The 15,797-nt window shown below is 40.1% G+C and overlaps 1 long non-coding RNA gene across 1 annotated transcript; it reads right to left on the bottom strand.

Annotated features, from left to right (window-relative positions):
* Window positions 1–2,711: 2,711 nt before the first annotated feature.
* On the bottom strand, window positions 2,712–11,917 carry LOC110369088. Its single transcript, XR_002428692.2, has 3 exons — window positions 11,730–11,917; window positions 3,734–3,840; window positions 2,712–3,639 (listed from the first exon to the last, which is right to left on the bottom strand). It is a non-coding gene; the product is annotated as an uncharacterized LOC110369088 (long non-coding RNA).
* Window positions 11,918–15,797: the final 3,880 nt, after the last annotated feature.

Genomic DNA, 15,797 nt, shown 5'->3' on the forward strand with positions numbered 1-15,797 from the left:
TTCGCAGATTTAGCTGTGAAATATGGGATGGAGTCGAAATAATATCTCATTTAGCTAGAATGGGCTGCTCTTTTGGTTTTATTGCATACATCCACATGTCTCCATGCATTGATATATATACATATGTGTGTTTGTGTTTGTGATTTTATGTTGTATTTTACAAGATGAACTAATTGGCCAGCAAAATGTGCCATTTACTGTAATTTGTACGAAACATGAGATTAAAACGACAGCAACAGATGACTGTAGAAAGCACTGTTTTTCACGTTTATTCCCATTTTCCTCAAGTTTATGTTACCAACATCCATCCATCTACCCACCCATCACTCAGCCATCCGCCCGTTCACTGAGCCATGAGAGCCTTCTTCGTTATCTGTTGAATGTTTGCTTCATTTGCCTGCTCAACCCTGTCTTGTTTGAGGGGATTTGAGGGGTGAGATTGTTAATCCCAACTTTGAACATGAATCAGCGTCCAGAGGGAAGGCCTCCTGGATTCTCAGCCTCTTTCTTATGATAATGTTCCAATCAGTATGGCCGGAATGATGAAAATGCCAGCCGGCTTATCTCAGTGGGACAGCTTGCCGGTGGTATGGGAGGCCTGTCAGGAAAACAAGAAGCCCTTTTTTGAAATAAGGAGGATCCAGCTCTGGTTTTCTCCAGTTACTTATAAATGTATCACTGTGTGATGTGCACACATCCATGGATCTGTGCCGGTTTCTAAAGGGAAAACACACAGGGCTTGTACATTTGCACAAGTAAGGACATAGTGCATTAGTTTGGGCATGTGAGTTTATGAGTTTGTGGCGTTTATGTCTGAGAATGCCCTCTGCTCAGGCCAGTGTGGTCTGGAATTTGGACAGGTGCGTCCCAAAACACTGATCCATCGGGGTCAAATTTGCAGACTGATAACCTCTGGCAAAAGATAGCATTTCTGATACAGCCAGTCGTTTTGGCGCAAAGCCACTTTCATCACACTTATGCATATAGAAAGATAGCTCTGAATCCTGTTAGCACCGTTTTTGAGCATCTTGTATCGGCATCATACGAGTAAGGTTTGTGTGTATAAACAGCCTGGCGGATCCAAAGAGTTTGTCAACAGGTGGCCATAACCAATGAAGGGTCAAGGCTTCGGTCACATGCTGGATACAGCGGACTATCAGTGGTATTATGGCATTCGGCTAGGGTGATAGGTGTTAACTACCAGTTAGGTGGAGGTTCTTGCCAGCAGGGGAGGAGCTGATGATGGGACTGGTTTGGAATTGGCTGCGTGTCCATTTCTGTACGAGTTCCTGAGTTACAAATCGTCCACTCACCCTCAAAATAACATTGTAAGAGACATGTGGCCGCACCTTTCAATTTACTACTCAAGCCTTGCTAATAAGTACACAGTAAAAAAAAAAAAATTGGCATAACTCAAAATTTAAAGGAACTAAACTTCAGGAATTTTTAAGTTCTGATTTTGAGTTTGCCAGACTTTGAATTTTGTGTTTTAGTAACTTGGAATCCTGATTTTTTTTTCAATTTATACGAAAGTAGCAGTGACTAATGTACAAACTATCCATCCTTCCATTTTCTTACTCACTTCATCCCTCATGGGGTCGCGAGGAGTGCTGGTGCCTATCTCCAGGAGTTCAATGGGCGAGAGGCGGAGTACACTCTGGACATGTCGCCTGTACAAACTATGAATCTGCAATTTATTACTTTATAAAATCATGCTTTCTTATTTAGATGTTATTGACCTTTTTGTTATCTGCATTATAACCCAGGGCTTTTTATTTCAGGGACAATAACAGTCTGAGTTTTAAACCAGCAGCCTTTGTCGAACATGTCCAGCTCTCAAACCACCATCTACAAAACATCATCTCTGGTAACATAAGTATGAGTTGTATAACTTTAAGCTTAAGCAATAAATGAGAGGCTGTATTGTCATTGTACAGAAAGTACAATATAATTTTGTTTGGCAGCAATTTTTATTATAGAAATTAAAATTAAAGATTAAAAGAACACTCGGCCTCCAACTCTAAAACCAACTCCAAAAGTTGGTTTTCCCACATTTCATAATATAAAAGCTAGCAGAACTTTCACTGGTTGAAATAACCTACAACTTGAAGGTATCAGTACTGACAACTCACTCAATAATGTTAAGGATTACAACTACCTTGGTTTTCTGAGCTGACTTAAATTATTGTCCCTATATACACTTACTTTCTCAGGTTTTCACAACTGAAACTAGTTTTTCAGCCCAAAAAGTTTTTTTTGTTTTTTTTTCTAATTTCCAACAACAATTTCATGAAGTTAGGGATTTGACAAGAACTGAAACATAAGATATAAGAACAATACTGAAAATATTTTCCTCGCCTTCCCGCCCTGGTTTAACATAATTCATTTATATTACGAGCAGAGTTAGCATCACACTGTGTGAGAATTGACGGTTACCAAAGTTGCAAAACAAAGAAAAATGATGACAGAGTTGTCTTTACCATCTTCTACTGATGATCAGCACAACTAGCAACCAAGCGGCCTCTGTGTGTATCTGTGAGGGATCCTTATCTTAACTAAGATTTCCATTTCGAAATCAAGTATCATCAACATAAAAAAAAACAACAGTTTACACTACTGGTTTAGATGTAGACTTTGAAGTATCCTGTTGGTGTTTATTTATGAAACATTCAAATGGAAATACTTGCATTACATCCATTATGAACACAGTAGAAGTCTGTTTCTGTTTTGTCCATGTGCTCATCTCCAGGTTCAAGTATATTTGAGCAACAAAAGAGATATACTATAAAACCAAAGCAGCACACTTTTAAGCAAATCTACTTAAACTCCTCCAAAGCTTCACTCACAGTCTCCACTCTGATTCAACCAAAATAGTGATTTATCAGGTTGAAATACTCAATCCAGGTCAGTCAAGACTCCAGGACCTTTGCACAGACAAGTAGGGACATTAAAGGGTCCATCCCAAACTCTTCCAACAGAGTTGGGAGATTTGGGAGAATGAAATTGTCCAAAACATTTGGCATAGTAAAGCATCAAGAGTTACTTTGACTGAAATTAAATTGTAAAGCCAAATGTGTGAAAAAACAGGCCCACACCACAATCTCTTCTGTACCAAATCTTAGATCCGTCAATGCAGTCAGAAAAGGCCTTTTCTCCTGGCACATGCCAAACCTAGAGAAAATATCTCCACTGGTGTAGACCCACCTACCTGCACATTTGACACAGCCCCCTGCTGCCACACACCTGACTTAAGTAAATTAACTATAACCAGGTTTCTACAGCCCTGATGCTAAGGAGGTAAGGAATTCATTTCAATCGGGTGTGCTGGAGCACACCCCCATCCGAAATATGACAGACATTTGGCCCACAGTCTACTGCATTTGCTTTACCTTTCACTTGGTGATGTAAGACTTAAAAGCACCTGCTGGGCCATGTAAATCCAGTCCATTAAGCTCTGTATGTGCTGTTTTTGAACTAATCTGAAAGCCGTACAGTTTTTGGAGGTTTCTGTGCACTGAGGTTTTACGTGGCCTTCCACTTCTTGGCCGACATTGCTGTTGCATCCCAATCCCTTCCACTCATACCTTCAAAAATGTCTTTGGAGGCAGTCTGCGTGTCTTTGTGCTGGATAAGATGCACCTGTGGCCATGGAAGTGGTCGGAACACCTTAATTCAAGGTTTTGGAGGGATGAGCGAATACCCTTGGTAATTTGTGTAGAAATACTCATCCCACCGCCCACGTCTCCACTCTGTGATGTGCTGACGAGTGCTAGTTACTGATCCCACGTCTCTGTGGGGCTGCAGCTTGGTAATGAGAGGCTGTTATCGCTGCCGAGAGTGCTGCAACAGAGATGAAAGCAGGGTATGTTCACCATCGCCACTCAGGAATAGCTACACAGTGCTTGTATCTCCAAATTAAAATCTCATCTGCTGTCCTCTCGTTATGTGTCCCGATACCTCAAATGACTCTGGCCGCTCTACCTAATGTTTTTTTGTTTTTTTTTCCTTTCTTCTCCTCGTCTCAAGAATTTCGGGTTCAGAAACGACGCCTCAGAATTGGGAAGGAGGAATTCGTCTAGTATGTGTTGGCGGTGGAAGCGGATAACAAGTGCGCAAATGAGACGACTCCCTTCAAATAAATCTCACTTCATCAGAGGATCGGAATGGCATGTACAGTGTGCCCGCAGAGCCTCAACCCCATGAGCTCACTCTGTGCAACTGTGGAGCAGTGATGGTCACCGAAACCCGGTATATTTGTGATTTTTGGGCTTGATCAAGTAACACGATGCGTGAAATTTCTCAGTGAGATCATAGCATAATCATTGGCATGAGAACTTTATGTTAACCGTCCGCAGTAACAAGCAACTTTATTTCTAAAACTGAAAAAAAAGTCCAGTCATAAGAATCAAAAATGAATTTAAGAAGCTAAGAGAGCTCTTTGTGAGTTTCCCACTGATTTGCCTCTTCAAGAATAGTTTCCGGTATTCAAATCCTTTTTTTCCATTTACGGGCTGTGACAGGAGAAAATCTTTTTCTGCTGACTTTCATTTGCCCGGGTCCATACCATTTGCATATGGTGACTCCCACACAACTAACACATAGAAACTGATTCAAAAGACTAAACTTACAAAAGGGGATTTGAAGGAGGGAGGATCCGTTTGACTGCGAGGAACTCGAGTCCTTCACGTTTGGAGCTTCCTATCAGCTCTGCTCACAAAGCGGAGCTTCAACACTCTGAACTGAGGGAAGAACGCGTGGAGCTGTAGAGAACCAGGGGCAAATGTGGACACACAGGCATGCAGACTGCAAGCAACACACACAAATAAGGCTGCAGTGTGCATTTCAAGGTCAAAATTTCAGTTTTTGAATTTACAAAAATAAAAAACAGCCCAGTTGCTTAGCTTTATTTGCTGAATCATTTGTCCTATGTTAACATTTTGTACAATAAGGGTTTTTTTTTCAACCCTGAACCTTTCAACACCTAATTTGTAGAGATTAACATTGCATTGTGCATATTTTGAATAAATGTAACTTTTCCTTACTTTAAAATACTATTTTCTATTTATTCAATACTATAAGAGATGTAGTTTGGGTTATATATTTTGACTAGATTTTGTAGTTTTTGTTGCCTAAATGTAGACAGAAAAAAAAAAAAACATCACACAGGACCCGCTAGGATTCCCTGTCCAATGAAAACTAATCAGAAAGAGATTGGATTTTGCTGTCCAGCACAACCCACAGTTGTCCAATGGGATTAAGATTTGAAGAATTTTGGGCCAAGTTAACATCTCAAACTTGTTGCTGCACAACTCCAACCATTTTTCTGAACCACTTTAGCTTTGTGGCAGGGCAACTTGTTCAGCTGGATGAGGCCACAGCCTTCAGGGAATACAGCTTCTATGAAAGGGTGTGCCCGTATGTGTCCAACTCATTGATATTTTATAAAACTGGGTCACTTGAAGCAAAGAAAGCAGTGCTTTTGTAGTTTAATTTTAATATAGGGACATGGAAAAAAACATTTGAAAGAAATCTAGAAATGTAAGAATTTTATTAGCAGATTATTGGTTGAAAGTCAGTGTCTTGAAAAGTGGGGAAAGGGTGACATGCATATTTGTTGCTACATGTCTTAAAGCAATGTCCAGTCCTAATCTGAATTTTAAAACAATATTCAAAGCTTTCAAACAGAATACCGTGAATCCAATAGTTAGAAAACTAAAATGGCAAAAGTATGGCACAAACCTACAGATGCATTGCTGTCCACATAAACTGACAAACTTGGCAAGATGATTAGTGATGAGATGGACCGTTTCTGAGGCAACAACCATGGTCAGCCCATCCATCCATTGTCTCCTGCTTATCCGAGATCGGGTCGCAGGGGCAACTGGTCCAGGAGAGAAACCCAGAGATCCCTCTCCCTAGCGACATCCTCCAGCTCAATCTGGTGGACGCAAAGATGTTCCCACACCAGACAGGTCCCACACATGTTCTCTGTCTTTTACCCAGGCATATTATGTGGAATACTAGTGTTTTACAGATACAAATATGTTGAAAAAATACAACCAATTTCTATTTGATATCAGGACATGCAGAATTCCTCTTATAGCATCTCTATTCTACCAAGTTCAAATATGTTACAGCATTTATGTTCTGACATGAGACATACAGCAATAAAAACAAAGGATGAACAAAAGGTTGTTTATCCGCTTTTTTGAATAGACTGCATGGATGTGTATGTGGTAACAGTTCTGAAATGTTGCTCGCAGGCTGGAATTGTTAAAGATTGGTGGATCATGGTTTGATTCAGTTTTCGGTGCATAAACATTTCATAAAGTATGTTATTATATACGAGGTTGTAATCTCAGTCAGAGCTTGTTTGTTTCCTTTCTCTTACAGCCGGGAGCCGGGATCGGACCATTTACTTTGAAACTACTTTATCAATGCATGTCCACAGGGTAGAATGATAGTGCATTGCTTTTTAAACCATAAATCCTATCAAACAACCAGATAGCCATGATGTTTCTCACTGTTGTTTTAAATTAAATTGCAGAAGCAGACTGCAGGAAGAGAACCCACTCAGAGTTAGAGGATGTAAATGAAAAATATGGCCTAGTTTTCTTCTCCAATATTGGAAACGTACCCAAAAAAAGGCCTGGGGTAGCCAAACAGGGTTCAAGGGAATTAAGTTCTGGTAAAAAGAACAACTTTACAAATCAAAAGTTCTAAAAAGCACCTATATGGTCCATGTTAACTCTGGAGGAGCTGCAGAGATCCACAGCTCAGGTGGGATACTGTTTTGATTGGTCATTTATGCCAGAAATCTGGTGTGGCAAAATGTAAGACTCGGGGTTTGAAGATTCCCACAAAGTCTTGTAGGGACAAAGCAAAGACGTGGAACACAGTGTTATGGTTGGATGAGATAAAAAATTAACATGGCCAACACGCAAAGCACCATGTTTGTTAAAATGGGTTTTCATGTTTTCTTTTTATCATTATTTGGACAGCAGTTGAAGAGCAAATCTACAAAATCATCAGGTGATCAAACACTTCTATGTTCTTCAAAGCACATTTAGCCTCGTTTCAATGAACACTGTGAACCTGTGGTTCATTGTGACTGATAGAACCATCAAAATGAACCAAACACTTGGTTGTGAAGCAGAAGTTTCAAGCTTCCCCCAGAATATGTCGTCATCACATTGCAATCTAAGGTTCTGTGAATACCAGAGATCATCCATCATTGATTCGTTCACGTCTTCATTTGTCAAGTTAAACACAAACATTCGAGGACTTTGCTCTGTTGCCCTTCCAAGCCCCCGGTTTTTCCGATCCCATTGCCGGCTGATTATCCCTGGTGCCGCCCAGCTTTAGCACGGTGCAGATGCGCAGCTTGCAGAAAAAGGAAACACTGCTCCGACTTTGAGAGCTGCAAGCAGGTGTAAAAACAAGCAAATGGGAGGGAGGAGGGATGTAGAAAGGAGGATAAGAAGGAAAGAACGAGGGAGAGACGAGGTGCTCTACGCTCCAGTTAAGGCTGCTGGGTTTAGTCTGTGGCTCATTCATTTGGCAGCAGCACATTAATCATTTCTGTTCCTTGACAGGACCTCTGCAAGTCTCAGACACATGCACTTGCACCCGTCCACCCACACGTACACACACGTCTGTGCATCCGCCCGTACACACAGGAGCACGCCCTAATTTTACAAAAAAACATGGCCAATAATGATCTCTCCCCACGCCCATTCATCTGATCTATCTGGCCATCCTCTCATTTTGATAAGTGCCTGCACCCATTAATGAGTCAAATGTGTGCTCAGAGCCAAGTTTCACCAAAGAAAATAAACAGAAGGTGAAACGCTTCTCAAACTGACCTCAAGGCAAAACAAAAATATAAGTTAAGAAATCAAATGAGTCTATGCATGTCAGATTCAGAGTTTTTGTTTTACCTTAAATATTAAAGGTCACTAAATGAACTGTTTTTTAATAAACATATGCTCATGTCTGTTACTCTTCTGTTATTGAATGTTTGAAATGTTTAATATATGAGAAATGCAGTCATATTTAAAAAAAAAAAGAACCTGAAAGATCATTTGTTGAAGCAAGTGAAAATTGTGCAGTTATAAATGCCACCACTAGGGGCTGTCAGCTCCATAGGTTTATCTAGTTGAATGCAGCTACGCTTCTCAAAACTTCAGTCTGTTCATAAAAAAAGATCAGTGACTTAGCAAAAAAACAGAAATTCCTTTAAAGATTCAGGTTAGTTAGAGTAAGGTTTTTTTTGCTAAAGGCCTCAAGTTTTTTTTAGGGAAAATTAGATATTTCTGTGCCCATCTACATGCTTTTCTTTCTTTAAAATGACAATATTTACTAACCAAATGTATACCCCTGGTGTTTTCAAATACAACACAGCAGCCATAGATGGTAAAACACAGATTCAACACTCAACCTGAGTTGCAGCATTAAATGAAAACATACTGAGAATTGCATGAGAGACTGCATGAGAAACAGGTGGCAGGTAACATTAAATAAGGGACATGTTTGTTTTTCACAACAGTGAGAAATACAACATGAATTCAGGATGGACCCAATAAGTTGTAGCAGCATAATGTTTTTTTTTTATATGAAGATCTACTCAATAAAGTTTGTTTTGGTTTGTCTTTTTCTTTTGAAGACCTAACTTAGAAATAATGGATCCAAACAAATGATGCATCCTCTTCTGTGGTGCATGTGGAGAATCAGTAATAGTATAATTTGTTTGATATGAAATTACTCAAAAATGGTTGCAAGTTTCAGTTCTTACAACTGTATAATGTCATGCTTAGATAAATACTAAGCAATCTGAGGATGATTCACAGTAACTTTTCGTGTTGTTACTCTTCCCATTCCCTTCCTTTCTTGTGAAGCAGCTCAAACCTCAGAGGTTTTACTGTCTACAGTAAAGCCTCTGTACTCTTTGGTCCCATAAGAAAGTACACCTAACCTGTATCTGTTCCCTTTTTCACTGTTTCACCTGGAAAATCTGCTCACTCTGCTAATTGTAAAGTAGATTGCAGACTATTTCCTACCTGTTTGACCTCGACTTATGCAGTTCACAGCATCAATGATATGCAAGGGGAAAACAACAGCCCTCAGCTATCACTCTGTATCCTGCACTGGTTGCAGCACTCTGACCTCAAAAAGTTGCCAGAACCAGAACCCTGCACACAAGATCAATTAGACCACATCTTCATATTTATCATATAGGACCAGAATCAGAATGTCACTAATCCATTTTATCTCATATAGAGAGATTTAACTTCCATTCTTTCTGCAAAACGTTTTGCAATTAAGCCACATCCTTTTATATAACCAGAAGCATGGGCATTGGTTGGCTACCAGTATCAAGAATTGGCATACCAGGCAACACATTTTGATGAGATCCCAGAGAAAAGGCTAAAGTGTGACCTCAGTTATTTTCTGGCACATTGATAAAAGATTAGCGCGTCTGTACCCCCTGTTGCTTGTTGCTGTTCATCTGGCTGAAAGAACGCTGCTACACCTTTCCCACACAGGGAAGACAAATGTGACTGTTCTAAATTTATTTTCATAGAATCGCAGACATTAATAGTGTGCAAGCTAAATGACCACCACACATCACTGGCAAGACTTTGAAATAGTTTCAGGACTACGGACACCAGGTTCATAACTGTGTGATTCAATGTTTTTGCTTTATTCTATGTATCAAAAAAAGCTATTTAGATAACACCACTTTTGCAGCTTTATGGGTACGTATTACTTTTCTGTTTTAAATGAAAGCAGTTAGATCATGCTCAGAAGTTTGCCATAAATATTGTAAAACTCTGCTTCAAAAGCACCTTTTAGATCATAATTTTTTAACCTTAAATTTCTCAGCTGAAAATTTGTCAAAGCATCAATTAAATTATTTGTTACTTGTATAGCACCAATTCATGAGACATGTTATCTCAAGGTACTTTCCAAAGTCAAATTCAATCAGATTATACAGATTGAATCCTATTATACAGATTTGTCAAAAAAGTTTGCCATGTAAGGAAACCCAGTAGATTGCATCAAGTCTTGACAAGCAGCATTCACTCCTCCTGAAGGAGCGTAGAGCCACAGGGAGAGTCGTCTGCATCAAAGCCTTTTGGCATAGCGCTCCCTGGTATGTCTCCCCCCAGGCAACAGACACACATGCATCCAACCATCCATATGAGGTAACAGAGCATGTCCTTAATCAGACCAAGACAACTTCTTTGAGTTCTGACGCTGACACTGGTTCCAGAAATTGACAGTGGTCGACATACAGTAGGTAAAGTGACTGGTCCACTACTACACAGCCCAATACACGACAAACTGTGATCCTCCTTCTATTCTGACACGTTTCCCTCAGAACCAACAATAACTTCTTTAGAAATGTGAGCTGCAGCATGTCTGCTGGATCGGTCGAAACAAGCCACTCTTCACTCCCCAAGTATATTATTTAATAAATCACCATATTTTCTTTGTTGGACTTTTTTTCATATAGATATTGACTACTACGAACAGATATACTCCACAAGGGATGGAGTTAATGAGATGTTCTGACCCAGTTGTTAAGAAATCCCATTTGGTCAGTGGTCAAAGTCACTGAAATCCTTACACTTTTCCAATTTACTTGCTTTTCTTGCATCAGCCTTGAGAACAAGATGTTCTCTTGCCTGGTGCCTGATTTATTCTCTCATTTAACAGCCACAATAGTGAAGTGATGACTAACGTTATTAACTCTAGTCAGCAGTCACCGTGTAAAGTATGGTCACTGGGTGTCTGTGATCAATAACTTAATTTTTTTTTTTACTTTATTCAAAACCAAAAAATGCATCAAAGAAAATTTGCTGAAGCATTTACAAAAAATAAACAATTGGAGTTTTTAGTAAAACAAAAAGAAGGAAAAAAAAGGATTAAAAAAGTTGATTTTTCCATCTTTAAGTTAAAAGTTGCCTCATTTTGTTCACTTGTCTATTGATTGCTGCATCAACATTTATATTCAATCACGTAGTTTCACTCCATGTTGGCAGAAGTTTAAGCTAATGATTAATCCAGTAACTGCCTACCAGTTATTTTTGCCATCTGCCCTTTAAAGAGATTCCATTAGAGGAGCCCTTGAAGGGATGTTAGGACTAATTGTTTGGCAAATCAAACAGGTTCCATCTTTATAGGCTGTAGACTGTTGACTGTAAAAGGGACTTGATTAAAGATTTTTAAATTAACATGGAAGGATCAGTGGATGTTGAGTGAAATGTATATTTTCAAATGTAAGAATGACAACATGTTTTAATTTAAGATGTTTAAAACTCTATTCTGGACTGGGGTGGAAAAAAATGGAAAAATTTAAATATAAACATCCTGAACATTAATTGTCAGATATTATGTCATAGCATATCTAGTTAACTTTTAAATTAAGTGAAAATGCTGAAGAAAAGATGATAACCACTGCCCATAGTGTATGGATCGGTGAGTACGAAACGATTAATTCAAAATGTAATTGGGGCCTAAGATAGCTACATAAATATGATTACTGCTCTAACAACCGAGGAATTTAAAGATGACTGCGCCTAAAAGCGGTCTCTCTTTTTTTGCCAGCGTTAATACACATGCAAAAGTCACCATCAAACTGGATTAGGGGAATAGGATTGCAGCGCCCGCCTTTGATCTGACAGATTACAGTAAATCTTCCACGGCACAGAATGAAAAGTTACCTCGAGAGGGACAAACGGAGACAGGAAAGGGTAGGGGTGATGGTGGGGGTCTTAAGGGGCCCCAGTATCCATGCTGTCTCTCTCAGCTAAGCCGAATTCTTCCCCTCTTCTCCTCGTGGTTCCTGGAGATCTGTCGTGGCAGTGATGTCTTGACTCCGAAGAGACACAATCAGGGCAGCTACTTGTATGGCATCTCAGCGAAGGGGGGAAAATAAAGAGGGATCGACATTTAATAATGATGTCTTTGTAAAGTCCAGTCTACGTTAGACACGTGTTAGAAAAAGAGATGGAAGGATCAGAAGGACCAAAGCTCAGTCAACAAAACTCTGGCACTATTCTTTTCAACCACTAATCTTTGATACACTTGTATGATGCAGAGTGGGTGAAGATACTTTGCAGCGTTACCCAACTAATCTGGTATATTAGATCCCCGGACTACGTCAGGGTGTGGTTAGATTAGAGCTGCTGTCTGCTCATCTGTATGGATGAATAAGGCTGGATAATAGCTCTGCTAATTAACTCCAGACTGCACTGGAGGAGTAGAGGCCTACTTCCTGCCTAATCGCAGAACAAATGTCTCCCTCCCTTCGCCATCATCTTCACCACCGCTTCATCCCACCCTCTCTGCCACCTTGACAGCAAGTTCACTTAATCATGATGATGAGTTTTACTGAAAAAGAGTCTGTTGCCCCTAACCCCCACACCCCCAAAGGAGCTGTAACGAGACCTTGAACGTGACCGCCTCATCTCCTTGACTGCAGAGAATCCGGAGATCTTTCAATAATCTCGGTAAAGAACCTTTCTAACTACAGCTGGGAATGGATCTCAGAGCAGAGGGGGGTGAAGGCAGGCATCGAGGATAAGGAGGAGGAGGAGGAGGAAGAGAGAACAGGAAAAAGATAGGGGAGGGGTGTAATTGCCCTGTAAATGAGATAACATGTTCTGGGGGTTTCACTAAAAAAAAAAAAAAAAAACACACACACAATGGAATGCTTGCACATTTTAACAATAATCGCTGAGAAATCTTTCCTTTACAACATAATTCAGATAGTGAGAATGGAGCAATATCAGCACCACACCGGTTTGTAATAAAAACCAGTGCGACTGCCAATGATACCCTAGAGAAGGGATTTTTTAATTTACTCTGATTTCTAGACAAGGCCTGGATAGACAAATGATGACCAAATGTGTCTGAATATATTTGTTTACATCTTGAAAGCAAACAAAATGGCACTGTAATCATACAATAGTTCATCTGTTACCCTGATGCATTCTAGTTTGTTTGTTTTTTTCATTTACACTTGATTGACTTAATTACTTCTCCTGCCTCTACATATCGATTGTTTTTACCCACAACAATAAACTAGATTAACTGAACCTAAAGAGCAAAGAGATGCCACATTACATTAACATTAAAGGAGGGTAATACAGATTTATTACTTACCCAAGTCAGAATAAATTACAACCCTAGTAAAAAATGCCACTGTATACAATGAGATGTCTGAACCTGTAGCTCTATGAAATTACAGGATGGTTTTATTCTGTTTCAATAAAGAGCTAATATTCAGTGAACTGATTTAATTTATGGAAGGTGTTTTAAAGTACTGTAAACAGCATTTCAGGGAAAACCAAAAACAAAGCAGCAACAGTCAAACAGTCAGAGGTACTTTGTGCCTTCGGGACATAAGCAATGTGCTGTAATCAATGGAACCATCAGTTTATCGTCTGTACAAGCAAAATGCTGGTGGAGAGTATCCAAATGGCAGGCTTTTACCTAAAGCTCAAGCCCATTTGATTATGTATAAATAAACTAATAGATATTAGGACGACAGTGTCGCTGGAGTTAGGAAGTTAGTCCTGCAATTGGCAGGTTGCCGTTTCGATCCCCTGCGCTGACCGTTTCAGTCGTTGCTTCCATGGGCAAGACACTTGATTCGAATTGTCTGTTGCCGGTGGTCAGGGTCCTGGTAAAGTAAAGAGCTTTGGGGTCATCGGACTTTCCATCCATCCATCCATCCACCCATCCATCCATCCATCCATCTTCCTACACGCTTATCCCTGATGGGGTTGCGAGGGGAGCTGGTGCCTATCTCCAGCTGTCAATAGGCGAGAGGCGGGGTACACCCTGGACAGGTCGCCAATCTGTAGCAGGTCATTGGACTAGTTAAAGCGCTATACAAGTACAAGCCATTTATCATGTAATCAAAAGTTGGAGTCCATCCAATTAAAATGCTGCATTATGTCCTTCAACAGATCAAGACCAGGCTCCAAGATTGTACTAGTAGGAGGAGAAGTAGGTGATTAGCAAGAGTTATAGAAATGATTAATACAAATCTGATTGGAAGGAAAGTATAATCTTACTGGTACTTAGGAGATCAAAGTTCCAGCAGATGGTGGGTCGATCCACAGAAAAGAGGTTGGCAGGAGATTGCTTCAAGGCTTTGTTGCGATAGTTACCTTTTGTGGAACTTTGGAGGGTGGAAAGGTAGGTCAGTGAAGCAAGGTTGGCAATAGGAATCAAGATAACTTGACAGGAAAGCTAAGATAACCGGTGGAGAGGAAAGAAGAAGAATCTCTGTAGGTTTCCTTCAAACAGACCCTAGGGAAACGAGAGTGGACAACTAGAGCCTTGGACTCGGACAGCAAAGGTAGGATCCGATTTCTGTCAAGAGAGACAAGGGAGGAAATTGTCAGAGCTCCGAAGAGCAAAGGACACAACAAAACCAGAGCCTGATTAGTACTCATGTGAGAAAAACAATCTGGCATCTACCACAGGGGACCAGTTCCTCTTGAAACTCCCCCTGATACAGCTTAGGAGGCTGTACCTGCCGGTCACTCCACGGAAGAAGTGACCTGCACACAGTTCTGTAGATATGGACAGACTGCTGATGAATGTACCCAGTTCAACATAAAAAAACAAATTAGTGTTGTCCGTTTGGTTTCAACATCCTCCTCGCATCTTTTTATTCCTCTCCTCTGTATGTGTGCATATTCCCAGTAAGAAGTCTCAAGCCTTAATAGATGGAAAACGTTCAAACATTAATCAGTCTGTGCCCAGACTGTGCTGACGTCACAGGATATGCACATGCACACTGTCGTGCAAACGCTCACACTAAAACCAAAGCAGCCTTTCTGTCTTTTTTTCCCTCTTCTCTCTCTGATTACCTGTTTATCCTGAAGCAGTCTGAAGGGAGACAGGAATTGGCACACATATTGTATATACAGTATATTCTCATATGCAAAGTGAAGCATAAACACACCTCTTAGGTAAGCAATAGTGTTTGATCGTAAGGATAGCGTGAACAGAGGTGAGTTCACGTTGGGTGACCTAATGTCTAACGTCTCTTGTAAATGAGAACTTGTGTTTCAATGAGACGAAGTCAGGTCGGGGGCAAGGTAGTTTAGACGGCCCTTGAATATGTGCTTGCTTAAATCATGTAGCCAATGTATCTTTCTTTTTCAATGCTTAATATACAGTGCCTTGCCAAATTATTCATATCCTTTAAACTTGTTCAAGTCAGCACTGATGCAAAGATGGATGGACCTCAATGCAGAGCAAAAAAATCTGCAAGAAGCTACCAAAAGCATGAGACTGGCATGGATGCTGATTTTGCAGTAGGAAAACGGCCCTGAACATACAGGTGAAGCTAAAATGCAATGATTTAGATCATGACTGGGGAACTCCAGTCATCAAAAGCCAGCGTATTGCAATTTATAGATTTTTTTCCTTGTGCAAAAGACCAGAATAAAATGGCTTAACTGCCTCTCCATTGTCTCGTGGCACATGGTGAATTGGAACCAGTTGCTTTTTTATTCTTAAGAAATATTTATTAGAAAGAAATTCCAAAGCAGCTTAAGTGAAACATTCTATTGCTTATATGCCGGTTACAATTCCTCCAGAGTGTTACTCTGGGTAAGTAAGTTTAGCATATTTTGTTCAACAGCACATGCTTTACATGGGGGGGAGAGTATTTTTCCATTGTCTTTGGACCAACTCTGTCTTTGGTGTAAATAGCTAAAGAGTTTTACAGAAAGAATAGTCTCATGGATACATTACAGCAGCACCAA

This window comes from Fundulus heteroclitus, chromosome 10 (assembly GCF_011125445.2).
Source record: "Fundulus heteroclitus isolate FHET01 chromosome 10, MU-UCD_Fhet_4.1, whole genome shotgun sequence".
NCBI lineage: Eukaryota > Metazoa > Chordata > Actinopteri > Cyprinodontiformes > Fundulidae > Fundulus > Fundulus heteroclitus.